The sequence below is a fragment of the Triticum aestivum genome, chromosome 2B (genome assembly GCF_018294505.1).
Source record: "Triticum aestivum cultivar Chinese Spring chromosome 2B, IWGSC CS RefSeq v2.1, whole genome shotgun sequence".
NCBI classification, from domain to species: domain Eukaryota; kingdom Viridiplantae; phylum Streptophyta; class Magnoliopsida; order Poales; family Poaceae; genus Triticum; species Triticum aestivum.
Window position 1 is genome coordinate 364,444,876 of NC_057798.1, and position 14,228 is coordinate 364,459,103.

Below are 14,228 nucleotides of genomic sequence, written 5' to 3' on the forward strand. Positions count from 1 at the left end.
TATCATCAACGAACTGATACAAACTGACCCTTCGGGCTACTTTTTCAGCTTCTTCTTGCTCTTTGGGAAGTTCTCCTATTTGGAGGAAACGAACGATGTGTCGTGCCCAAGTTGGAGCCTGAGGCTCGACAACGAGGACTAGCGGCACCTCCTCATTCACGGGAGTGCATGCGTCAACCGCAAGGATTGGTAGTTTGGTGGGAGGGTGCATCTCACCGATCGAAGGGGAGTTGTTCCCACCAAGCTGTCTGTCGGTGGCTTCGGGAAGTCCTACCGGGAGAGGCTTGCCACAATCTAGTTTCCTCCTCTTTCTGGCAATTGTTGCTGGGGACATGGAGGGCTGAGTGGGATGGAGAACAAAAGTCCTTGGTTCCACAGGGAGTTTTTTGCGCAGCGCATTTTGACACATGGTCAGCAATGCTATTTTCCACACGTGGCATGTGCTCTGTTTGCAATCCGTCAAAGTGCTCCTCCAACTTTCTCACTTCCTCAACATATGCTTTCATCAATGGGCTTTGGTAATCCTTGTTTATTTGTCTCACCACAAGCGGATGATCAGCTTTTTGATTCCCAGTTTTGTTGCAATCTTGAGCCCGGCAAGGAGCTCTTCATACTCTGCAGTATTGTTGGTAGACTTCTCCCGGGGGAAATGCATTTGAACGACATACTTAAGGTGCTCCCCAGTGGGAGAAATGAGAAGCACGCCAGCTCCTGCACCTTGTAGGGAGAAGGCACCATCAAACTACATAAACCATTCTTGGGGTGCTTCCTTGCCGGGAATGACTGTCTCTAGTACTTCTTCGTCAGGGGTTGGTCTCTATCCCCCGATGGGACATGAAGAAGCCAAGTAGCTTGCCAGAAGGAATGCCAAACACACACTTCTCCAGGTTCATCTTCAAGTTGATCTTGCACAAATTTGCAAAGGTCTCTTCCAAATCCTGAATGTGAGTCATTTTGTCCTTGGTGTTGACCACCATATCATCCATGTAGGCTTCAATATTTCTGTGCAGCTGGGACTCAAAGCCAATCTGTACTGCCCTTGCAAAAGTGGATCCGACACTTTTCAATCTAAAGGGCATCCGCACAAAGTAGTGCATGCCACATGGGGTTATGAACGTGGTCTTCTCTTTGTCTTCCTTGGACATGAAGATCTGGTGGTACCCGGAGTATGCATCCAGAAAGGAAAGCAGGTCATACCCAGAGGTGGAATCAACAATCTGGTTGATGTGTGCAAGGGGAACGGGTCCTTCGGGCATGCTTTATTTAGATCTGTGAAATCTATGCAAAGCCTCCATTTCCCATTCGCCTGCGCACCACCACTGGATTCGCTAACCACGTTGGATGCAATACTCCTCTGACCAAACTAGCTACCTCAAGTTTCTTGATCTCTTCGGCAATAAATTGTTGCCGCTCCAAAACTTGCTTCCGGATCTTCTGCTTGACGGGTCGGGCAAGTGGGCAGACAACAAGGTGGTGCTCGATTAACTCTATGGGAACACCAGGGACATCAGATGGTTGCCATGCAAACACATCGACATTCGCCCACAGGAAGGCAATGAGAGCGCTTTCCTATTTGTCATCGAGGGTGGCGCTGGTAGTAAGTGTGCAAACAGTGCCAACCAGCCATGTCGGGACCTTATTTATAGTGGGTGCAACAGCCTTAGATCTCTTGATGTTGGAACTCTCCGGCAAGTTATCAACAGGCGTAGCACACTCCAAAGAGGTGCACTTCCCGGATTCCTCGCTGGCGTCCTTACTAGCTTTCTTCTATTTCTTGCTTTCCTTCGTGGGAGTAGTAGCTTCTGCGGCCTTTGTAGTGACTGCTTGTTGGTACATCTTGTCCACACTTATGATTGCATCTTTCTTGTCCGCTAGAATGGAAATGACACCCATTGGCCCCAGCATCTTCAGAGTGTTGTAGGCATAGTGGGATGCCGCCATGAATTTGGCCAGGGTTGGGCGACCAAGGATTCAATTGTACAGCAGGGGGAGGTCAAACACATCAAATACGATCTTCTCGGTCCGGTAGTTTAACTCCCCCCCCTAACGTCATCGGCAGTGTGATCTTCCCCTTAGGACGACTCCTGCCGGGGTTGATCCCTTGGAACGTACCAGTAACCTTGAGTTCTTCATCTGCTATCTGGAGTTTGCTGATGACCTGTGGAGAAATCAGACTCAACCCGGCCCCACTGTCAATCAACATCTTTGTGACTTTGAGGTTGCGGATTGTTGGTGAGACCAACAACGGCAAGAACCCTACCGCGGTGGTGCGGTTAGGGTGATACTCTTCATCAAAGATGATGGGCGTGCAGGACCACTTGAGCAACTTCCGAGAATCTACCGCTGGCTCCACGGCATTGACTTCACGTGCCCACTGTTTAAGTTGGCGGTGAGAGGAGTACAAAGATGCACCTCAGTCAACGCATAGGGCGTCAGTGGCTTTCTGGAACTCCTACTCGCTGGTTTCCTCTTCATCTCCTTCATCACTCTCGTCATTGCAATTCTTCTTCTCATGGCCTCTGGCAGGTTTCCCTTGATACTGAGGAGCCTTGCCAGGGCGGCCTACTCTACTGCCTCGGCCTTTCCCGCCAACGCCATCTTAGTCTTTCTCATTATCACGCTTCTCGTACTCAGTCCTCTGCTTCTTGACGAGTTGCTCAACCTGATGACACTCTTGAAGATCGTGGCCTTTGGTCCGATGGATCTTGCAGTACGGCCCATGACCCTTCCCAGATTTCTCGGCAGCCACGGCTTGCCGGCAATCAGTGCATGCGGAAGCTTCCTTTCCAGGGGCCTCGGTCTTGGCCTTCTTGCCGGTACTAGGTGTGCTCGATCCTTCAACGGTCATCACGACTTTATCCTTACGCTTCTTGTTCTTCTTCTTCTGGTTGGTGGCGTCGACATCATCCTCTGAGTCAACGTTGATGCCATCCTCTTCACCGGCGAGCCTCCTCCCCTCCTCTATGCGGGCATACTTATCCACCAGAGTGTACAACTCATTCACAGTCTTGGGCAACCGCATGTTCATTTTGGAATGTATCCTGCGGTGCGCATGTTGGACTGAAATGCAGCTATCACAGCTGTTGGGTGGATGTCTGGAATGTCCTTGTGCACTCGACTGAACCTCTGTTTGTACTTCCGTAGGCTTTCTCCTTCCTTCTGTGGGAGGAGATGCAAGTCGCTGGGCCACCCAGGTTCTTGATGGCCGCCCGTGAAGGCGCAACAAACTTGTGGCACAGGTTAGCCCAGGTCGAGATGGAGTTCTCTGGCAGGTGCATCAGCAAAGACCTCACATTCGGCTTGAGTGCCAAAGGGAAGTAGTTGGCGAACACCTTCTCGTCTCTTCCCCTGACAGCTTGAACAACGATGGTGTAGATGCTCAAAAACTCTGTTGGGTTCAATCTTCCATCGTACTTCTCTGGTATTTATGGTTTGAATGTGCGAGCAGATGGCCAACGGACTTGCCATAGCTCGCGAGCGAAGGCAGGGCACCCAACCTCGAAAGGCAGGTACCCGCTCTCATCGGGCGTGCGCTCGTCGATGTCGGGGCCATTGCACCTATCAGACTAGCGCGGGTTTCGCGGCGCCGTTTGATGGTGACACGCACGTCTTCCCCCCGCCTATCTTCCAGGACTCGCCGCTGGTCTCGACGCGCTTGGGGATTGGATGGAGCCATCATAGATTGTCGGGCTATTGGTCGCGTGGTTCTGGATGTGGCCCTTGCGTTGACTGCCGCAGAGGGGATTGCAACGTGGGGTGGCTCCTTCGGTACGGCCAGCGGCTCGGGCCGTTGTCGCCGCATGTGGAGGTCGTGACAGGGCCACTCGTTGTGATCCTCCCGCCTCGGCGAAATGAATCAAGCTCTGAATGGTGGCTCTCCACTCATCCATCTGATCAGCCGCCGGTAGGAATCTCAACCGGAGTTGAGCCCGCACCATGGCCTTCGAAGCGGTGCTCGGTGTGGATGACGACGTAGACCGTAACATCGTCTGGCTCCTGACGGTGCCGGTAGTGGCAGCATCGTGCTCTCGTCACCGCGAGCCAATTGCTAGGGTGGTGTGGTGACACGGTGGATGTGCCAGGGGATCGGCGGCCCCATCCAGCGCATCATCTCGGTCAACTCGCTCTGGGGGTAGCGCGTGCCCTGCGGCCGCACCCTCAGCGGGGGCAGCCAGAGGATTGCGGGTCGCCTCAGAGCGAGCATCGCCGCAGCGACTGCGTCCTTTGGTGGGGTGGAGAGGTAGAGACGGAATAATCTCTCCACCTGCACAATTTGAAGCGTGGCCGTTGGGATGCTATTGGCTCTGTCCTTCTTTGATGCCTCCTTCTCCCATTTCGGCCACAGGGGAGGTGGCGACGATGATGGCCGCCTGCGCGGGCCATGCCCCCCGCGACGTCCACGTCCCAATGCGTCCCCGTAGCCCCCCGGGCTCGGCGGCCACTGGCGGAGGGGCGTTCGAGGTGGACGGGTGAGCTGCAGCATCGGGCTTCCTCTTGGGCGCCATGGCTGATGAAGTCGTCGATGATGAAGATGACGCGCTGCGTACACTCTCGGGTTCGCGCAAGCACTTCCTCCTACCTGGCACGCCAAAGATGTCTTGGTAAAGCACGTCCACCTATGGGGTCATTGGCCCCTTGTGATTCGTCAAGGGGAAGAGCACATTGCACAAAGAGCGGAGGGTGCAGAGCAGCACGACAGCGATCACACGGGCAGTTTTACTAGGTTCGGGCCGCCGCGAGGCGTAAAACCCTACTCCTACTTTGGTGGATTGATGAGGGGACCGTGGTGGAGACGTAGAGCTCGAGCCCAGCAAGGTTCCCTCGGGGCGAGAACAACTACGTGTGTACGAGAGTACAAGGGTCTGAATCCTTTCTAAGGTTGCCATAGCCCTGCTTTTATAGATCAAGGGGTCACTACAATGGCAAATCAGTCATTGCATACTGATTAGATAACAAACAGTGCCATCAAACCTAACTCTACAGATAGGACAAGGTGCATTAAATGCACCGCTTAGTGTCACATCATAGCGCAGCCCGGCAAGCCTTGTCAGGCCATTCAGCCACTTTCTCGCCTGCCTGCCTGACACGTCTTTGGATGGGTGTCATTTGGAGGTGATTTCCTTCGGAAGTGGCTACCACCTGCCAAATAACAACCACTTAGTCACTTGGGGGCTCGACACCGCACCGATCGATGACTTGAGTTGTTGTGAGGTTGAGCGGTGGAGCTTTGGTGGAGTAGTCCGCCCTCAGCATACCCGACAATCTTGTCGGGGCTGTCTTAAGACTTGTATTCGGGGCAACCTCGACCCTGGCAGGCTCGCCTGCCCAGCAAGGGAGGTTTTTCCTTAACGATATCTTGCTCCTTTAGCTTGACTTGGTCTTCTTGATCTGCCTTTCGATTTCTCTTCAGCTTGGTCTCGTCTTGGATGTTGTAACTTGCTCTTGAGCCTGTGTACAGTCCGGGCAACATACTTGGGGTTTGTTGCACCGACAAGGTGCTATAGGGGTCTCTCTCTCCATTTCAAACAACCGCGCACTAGCTATCTCCGTGTATCTCCTCACCTCGCTTTCCATCTCGGAGATGCATGTGTGATATGTTTGCATAACACACACACTTTCTCTCTATTTTATCATTTGTTGTCCCTTTCTCTTTCACACACACACACACGCACACACACACACACTTTTTGCACACTCACTCTTTCTCCTTCACGCGCACTTGATCGCTCTCGACTTAGGTACTCTCTTCGGTCCATAGCATATATATTTTTCGAAAAGTCAAACCTCACGAAGTTAGACCAGGTATATGGATAAAAACATTTACATCTAGAACAACAAACATATATCATTAGATTTATCAAAAGATCTTTCATATGATGTATCTTTGGTATTGCAGATATAAATAATTTTCTCTATAAACTTGGTCAAAGTTTCCAAAGTTTAACTTTAAAAAAATTATATGCACTACATTATCGAACGGAGGGAGTATCTCTTTCTCTCTCTCAACTCTCTCACGCACCACTCAGCTGGGGCTCCTCTATCTCTCCCAAAATTTATATCTCCCTAGGTCACACATACACATATCTCGCTCACACTACATAGACCCATCTAACACTGTCCCCCTTGTTCCCCCTTTATCTGACATGCACCCCCCCTAAGTACCATAATCTCTAACTCCATCATAGGCACATGCACTCCACCCAGGTATGACTATCTCTCACTATCCATCATGAACACATGTACTGTCTCCTTCCATCCCAAGGTCTATCTCGATCTCTTTCGGGGTATCTTCTATCACGCACATACCTTGTCACTCGATCTCCCACCCACGCATGTAGTCCCATCACGATCTTGAGGGGAACTCTCTGTCACAAACACACACTCACTCCCTCAGCATGCCTGCATTTTCTCCATACATCTCTTTCCACCTCTCTCCCTTGTTTTTCAGACCTCTCTTTGCCATGTGTCTGGGGTCTTTCTCTCCCTGTTGCAAACAACCACACACTATCTCCTCACCTCGCTTCTGCTCTCGAAGATGCATGCATGATATGTTTGCATAAGAAACTCACACTTTTTCTCTACTTCATTGTGTGTTCTCCAAGTCTCTTTCACACACACACACACACACGCACATAGACTTTTTGCACACTCACTCTTTCTCTTTCGCACTCTCTCTCCCTCTCTCTCTCTCTCTAGTTAGGTACTCTCTCTGGTCCATAACATATGGATGTTTTGAAAAGTCAAACCTAGCAAAAGTTTTACCAGGTATATGTGGAGAAAAATAGATACATCTGGAATGATCAATAGATTCATCACAAGATGTACTTAGTTCATATCATATATCTTTGGTATTGTAGATATAAGTAATTTTTTTATAAACTTGGTCAAAGTTTCAAAAGTTGACTTTTCAAAAAATTATAGGCACTACATTATCGAATAGAGGGAGTAGCTCTTTCTCTCTCTCTACTATCTCTCACGGGCTTCCCCTCTCATTGGATCTCTCTTACCCAGGAATTATACGGTCACTGTGTCTGCGTATAGCTCAGTATATTTGTTTAGTTGACCGGTCAACCAGTCTACATGGTGCCTTGTCAGCTCGTGTTCTCTATATGGGTGAGTTGGCCCATGTGGCAGTGGGTAAAAATAAATAAACTAGAGGCCCATCTAACACAGGATGAAATAAACAAAGTTGAAACCACTCGCGATAGCACCCCGCACGCTACTAAATTAAGTGCACACTTCTTTCGGATTAATACACACACTACGACAACACACACACTACACCACTACGCGCCATGCATGCAACAACGCACCTGCGCAAACCTAGCACACAATACACACCAGCACACATGAACACCGAAGTCACCGCCGGCTGAGATGGACGACGAGGCAGCTAAAAAGCAGAGGCGGCTCTAGCCAAAACCCCATTCGGCGAGCCTAGAATTCATCAATAGCCTACCCGACGACATGCCGCTCGTCATCATCGCCCTCCTCCCCACCAAACCTGTCGTCCGGACCACCCTGTTGTCCCGGCGGTGGTGCCCCCTCTGGCGCTACATCCTCCTCAACCTACCGTCAACATCTGCCTCTGCGATGAGGATTGCAAATGCATGGCCGCAGTCTCCAAGATCCTTGCATCGCACCCTGGGCTAGCCAGACACCTTGACATCCGCATGTTCAGTACCAACTGCAAGGTCCAAGCCAAGTTCAACGTGTGGTTCTTCTCCCCCGCCCTAAATCACTCGAGGAGCTCAGGTTTGAAGGCAGACAAGGTCGCTCTCTACTATCGTCCGTGCTCCGCCTCGCGCCTATGCTGTGCCACTTTAGGTTCAGCTCCTGCTATTTTCCCCAGATTAATGTCGTGCCCGCTGTTCTTCTCCTTCAACTCAAGCAGCTCAACATCTTCGACATTAGCATCTCGAAGGAGGCTATGGAGCACCTGCTCCATGGCTATACTATGCTCGAGTACCTTTGTCTTTGGCAGATCCACGGGTTCATTAGCCTCCACATCGCCTCGATGAATCTCCGATGGATTTATGTGTCTTGCTGGCCCCGCAACAAGACATTACTTGGGAAGAGTTAGTTGAGCTGTTTCACGATATGGTCATTGAAAATGTGCCTTTCATTGAGAGATTGCTTGTATCTAATTTAGAAGGTCCAACAAAAATCAAGGTCATTGATGCACCGAAATTGATTGCGTTGGCCTACTCGTCTATCAAATTCTCCGAACTTGTTATTGGATCCATAATCGTTCAGGTACAACACTCTTCTTCTTCTTCTTCTTCTTCTCCTTCTTTTTTAAATTCACATTTTTTTATTTTTTTCTTGATGTATGTTCCATTGTCATCCAGTAAATGATTGCCACAAGCTTGACCCAGTCTGTGCGCACAGCGAAGATCTTGGCAATAAAATCTATCGGCCCCAATCTGGATCAAGTTGTTGGATTCCTTACATGCTTTTCATGCACGGAGAAGCTACACGTCGAGGTGAAACTCCTTTCCTATTAAATGCAAACCACAAAGGAGCTCAAATTTTTTGTAATTTCCCAAGTAACAACGACAAGTGTAGTGTTGAAACTTGCATCTAGGCACTATACTGAAAGAAATGCTTTTCGTATTTTTTCGTCACGTGATCACCTGCGTCATTTTTTGTTGTTGTTGTAGCCAAGGCTAGTCATAGTGGGAAGTAACTTAGACTAGCATCCACAACATGCACTTTTGCTGCCTCTATAGCTTGCCTCTAAGCCTTTAGAGGATGCCTCCATTCATTGCATGGAGTTGCCTCTAGCAAAAAATCTTTGGCATCGCCTCTAAGCTAAGAGGCCGCCTCCAAGCTGTTAATGCATGTCACTAAAAATTATATCGTTGGATTCGTATCTGAACAAAATTCCCAATGGTATAATTTTCTGGTGACATGCATTGACATTTTCTTACGTAAATCTATGGTCAAAATTTCACACTAAATACGAAGGGGACCAATAAACTAAGACGGAGGTAGTACAATAGTGAGCTATAAGCCCTTTTTTGATGTTGTAGCCAAGGCTAGTCATAGTGGGGTTGTAAGAGCATCCATAGGCAAGATTGCCTCTAACCCGGGACACACTCACCTGCCTCTAAGCTTACGTGTGGATGCAGATTAGGAGTTTTTTTCTAACACTGTACATGGAAGCCATACGTGTGAAAGCTTTGTAGTGTGCTGCCTCTAGTATAGTTTTAAAGTTGGACCCATATGTGAATAAAATGAAGTGCTGGTACTAGAGTACTCCTATCCATGGCTTATTACACTAGCAACAAATGCTCACACTATGGCCAACCTCTTCACGTTCTCCTAGGTAAAATGAGTAAATGAGAGGGAATTAAGAGAAAGAGAGATAGTGAAAAATCATCACTAGCCTTAGAGCCAACCCTATCATATGAGCGAATGATATTGGTAGCTCTTAATGACACGACGATCTTATATAGCTAGCTGCTCTAATATGTTCTCCTCGTTTGCAGATAAAAAGAGATCTGAAAGTGAAAAATGTGCTGCAATACAATAATCCAATTGAATGCCTTGATCTCCATCTTACAGAAATTGATTTGATCGACTACCGAGGCACCACTTCTGAGATTAAATTGGTCAGGTTCTTTGTTCTGGAGGCAAGTGTGCTCAAGGTAATGAGGTTTGGTGTTCTCTGGCGCAACAATTAATGGTGTGCTAATCACCGTAATCGTCTAAACCTAATTGACAAAGGCTCTGCAAAAGCTATTTTTTTGAAACAACAAGTCGTAAGAGACTCAAAAGTTTATTTGCCCATTAGTGACTTGTCAAGGCGGTGGATTTTAGTTTGTACGATAATGCTGCATCCACCTAAAGTAACATAAGTTCTTACGTAAACTTCTTAATATTCCCTCTTCGTAGGTGCAGCATTACTCCTATCATTTGAAATATCAGTTTGAACCTTGTAATATTACGACTATCCAGCATGAGGTACTATGTTATCATAAATGTTTGTGTGCATAGGTGCGGCAATGATATACCCATTACTCGAGTACAATATTTATTATTACTCGTGGCAACGCACGGGAAATTATCTAGAACACGACTAGTTGTAAGCAGGGTAGCTCTACAACCTTGATGATAGTGACTACACATGGTGAGGCTGACTTTGGTATCCCGAACACGCCGCCTACACTCAAGTGTCATCTCCGACGCATGGGTCTTCACTTCACTGTGAGGAGCAGCACATCTGGATTTAGTAGTACTACCACCTCTATCTAGATTTAGTATTTGACTAGCAATACCTACTAATGCATGTCACAAAAAATACACTACAATTGTTTTATTCGATTTTGAATGTAGTTTCTGATGATATTATACACTCTCCCTTTCAGTAGATGGCTCAAATCTGAAATCTTATTAATCATACTACTGTTGAACTCCCTCTATACTGGTGCATTAGTCACCTATGAAACCCAAATAATCCCAAAACTTTTAGGAGCGGTGCATTAACTACCCACCTTGTTCCCTGTTTTTTGCCACGAAAAAAGAAATCAACCAATAGGAGACGTGGGGTGTGTATGCATTCAATGACTTGAGACTACTTAGCACAACATGTAGTGGTCAATTCTCTGCATGCAATGACATTAATTACCCAATAAACATCAAGTTCTGTCGTTTTTCCCCAACTTGGTCTCGGTGAGATGACTATAATGCACCAGTACGGAGGGAGTAAGGACCGAGGAGTAGATGTCCAACACACACATGAATGCAACACAGTATGCGCTTCTCATATAAAGGCTCCCCACCAGTCTAATCCATCTATGCAATCCTAAGCACCTATGCACCCTAACCAAGGGCAAGAGTTACCACTCCAATCTCAAGATCAATTGACTAGAAGCTAGACCCGTGGAGGCGATGAGCACGGGCATGAGCCTGCTGTGCCAGATGGTTCATGACGCCGGCCTGCGGCCCAGCAGCGAGGAACGTCTCAAGGTCGTGCTTGAGGCCGCTAGGGTAAGAGGACTCTTGGACGACAGCTTGGTCTCCTTATTCGACGAGGCCCTCGTCGGCTTCCTCGACAAGTTCACCATTCTCAAGAAGCTTGTGGACGACCTTTACATACGCCTCCAGCCCACGCACCCAGGCTTTATGATGCCTGCCACTTTACCGGCCTCTATGGTCACAACCTCTTCGATGCACTAGCGGCCCGACGACTGCCTGTCGTCGCGCTGGAGAATGTCCACCTCGAGGTCGCGCCCGCCACACAACGCCTCATGAAGCAAGGCACCATCGACATAGTCACCCACATCTATGAGCAAATCGTCCACAAATACTACTACGTGCCAGAGCAGGACGATAGGACACTGGCCTTCTTGGACCGTAGGACAAACTTGGATGGCATTGTTCAGAAGTAGACCTCACCGCCAACGTTGCTGCTCCTCGCCCGTCGGTTGGTGAACCAGCGCACTAGGGTGAGAGGATGTCGTTGATGGATCCGTATGCATCTTTATTTTTGTGTCACTTCTATGTATACTATAATTTTCTTACCTTTTGCATCAACTTCATAACTTTCTTCTGTACCATGCATGAACCGCGCCACAACCAAACTTATTATTACTATTGACGTGTAATGGGAATGGTTAGTTCCCATTCAATAAATGGGAATATATTTCAAAGTTCCGGGCGTAGTGATTCAGTTTGCGAAGGCGCACACATTAACAACCAACAAAGTCATTTTGGAACAAAGAGCTGCCATGTTACAATCGAAAACAAAAGTATTATTGAAACCATGGGCATTCTACTGACCATTTAAGTGTTGAAACGCATCCCTCTTTTAATTGGCTAGGAGGCGCCATGCGGGGTACTACCTCTATCCTAGTTTATTGTTCCCCTTAGTGTTTCGTGCCAATTTTTGACTATGAATTCAATTAACAAAATGGCAATGCATGTCAAAAAAAATAGTACCATTGGAAACTACGTTCAAATACGAATCCAACCATATAAATGTTTATAACATGCATTAAATTTTTGTCAATTAAATTGATGGTCAAAATTTGACACAAAATACGGAAGGACCAATAAATCAGGACAAAGTCTTTGAGTAGACAAGAGGCATGAGAGCAGACCGCTGCGCAGGCTCACCCAGACAGTCGTTCCGGCCCGTCCCTCCACGCATAGTGGCTAGGCATATCACTTACATGTGGGGCCGCATGAAAGGAAAGCAATGATGACCAAAATTGGCACCCCTGCTTATCATGCGGGAAAAGCCCAGCGCTAGCATTTTGAATCATTCTTTCTATTTTTTGAGAGAAAATTGTTATTTCTATCTATCGGTCGTGCCAGGAGCAGAACCAAATGTTATAACTTACTACTAGTGCAAGTTCAAAAGGAAGAGCCTGCCGTGTTCACATCGCACCCCCAACACGGTTGGTCTGGCATTCGCTCAAGGGGGGACACGTGTTGTCTTGCATCTTCACTTACAAGTGGGACCATAGTTGAGGAACCCGACTATTGGCAAACTCCCACACCTCCCGCCATGCGAAGGCTATGTAAGAGAAACAAGGAGGGAGAACAGATAGCTATAGCACGGACTCCAAGAAATATGGTGTCGGATGGGATCGGTGGCATGTGCCGTACTTCTAGATGTGGATGCTTGTTTTGGCCCATGCCACCCTACTATATCAAGGTATTGGTTATGCACAACGAACACATTAACATATGGCCCACCTCACACTGTGACCAAATTCCTTGTAGTCCATCCTAGGCTAAAAAGTGTTCAATGTCAAGGTGGATGGTTGGTCTCAAGTTTAAAACTTGTTGTATATGTAGAGATAGTGCAACAGTTTTGAAAGTTTGAATCCAAACATCAGAATGCAATTTCTACCATGGATTGGACTCATCCAATGACCTAGGGTGATGGAATTTGCACCTATAGTAAAAACACCTGCCCGCTGCACGAATCATGTGAACCTAACTAGTAGTAATATTGTTGATTGGACTCATCTGATGACCTGTTGCAATGCACGAACAATTATGTATTTAAGAAAAAACTATTGTGTCGCAGCACCCACTCTGAGAAGCGACTTGAAAACCATTCATAAATTTAGTAAGTTTATCACAGGCATATCATTTAGTATTACATACAAGAATTCATCAACGCACAACGACAACGAAGATATCTAAATACTAAAGTTTTTATCACACAACAAATAACAAGCAATGAAATAAACTTCAAGTCAACCAGTCCTTGGTGTTGGAAATGCTTGCTTTGAACCATAAGTGATCCTCTGGGCAGGGCCATTTATTGTGAATATTGAAACCAACACAAGACTCGCCATCCAGGATGAAGTGGCCTATATCAGGACACAAATTGTGATAGCCAGGGTAGAGAACCATAGCAATGTCCGAGGTATAGATACAGTTGCTTCTCATAAATGGTAACGTTGTCCCAACAGCATCTAGATCGCCTTTCACCATCATTGGATAGTTTAGTCCAAGGAAAACGAGAATTCTCCAAGACTATCAATATTGAACCAAGGAGAAGGTGCTGGTGCTAGCACACTAGTATCCATCCTGAATACCCTGTAACGAATGTTGGAATAGGTCCGAAGAGTGTGACCATGGGAGAAAACACCTCCTTCCTCTATGACATCAGTAGTTCCCTGTATACAGACAAGAAGAGGCGATCCATCAAAATACGTTGCTAGGCGCCATTGAGTATGTAGGTCCTGCTCATCTTCGTGCTCGTGATCATCACCATCGTAATCTCCCCCTTGGTTATAAAATTTTCAAAATATCAGTGGGGGAATGGTGATAGGACCTTCGAAACACAATAAGGTTAATTAGTACGGGGATTGATAGAGGCAGAGGTGTCCCGTCTTTCGATGAGATGGTGATTATCATTTTTGGAGTAGACTTTGACGATCCGACTACGAACGTGCGAGGACGTCACCCCTTAGCAATTGCTAAACCAACTCCGAGAGGTTATTGACCACGCCGGAGCACGATCAACCTAACCACGAGGGTCTATTTCCTACAAGCAAACCAAGAACAAGCAAGAAAATGAGATTGCAATCTAGATATTGTGAATATAAGATGAAAGCTTTATTGATCAAGGTGGGGTTCTGTGATGTCTTGGTCTAGTTGTTGAACACAAATGAAGTATGCGAAGTTGTAGCTATGGCAAACTTTAATCTAAGCAAAACCCAAAGTCTAAACGATGCCCTAAGGGTTGTATATATGGAGGA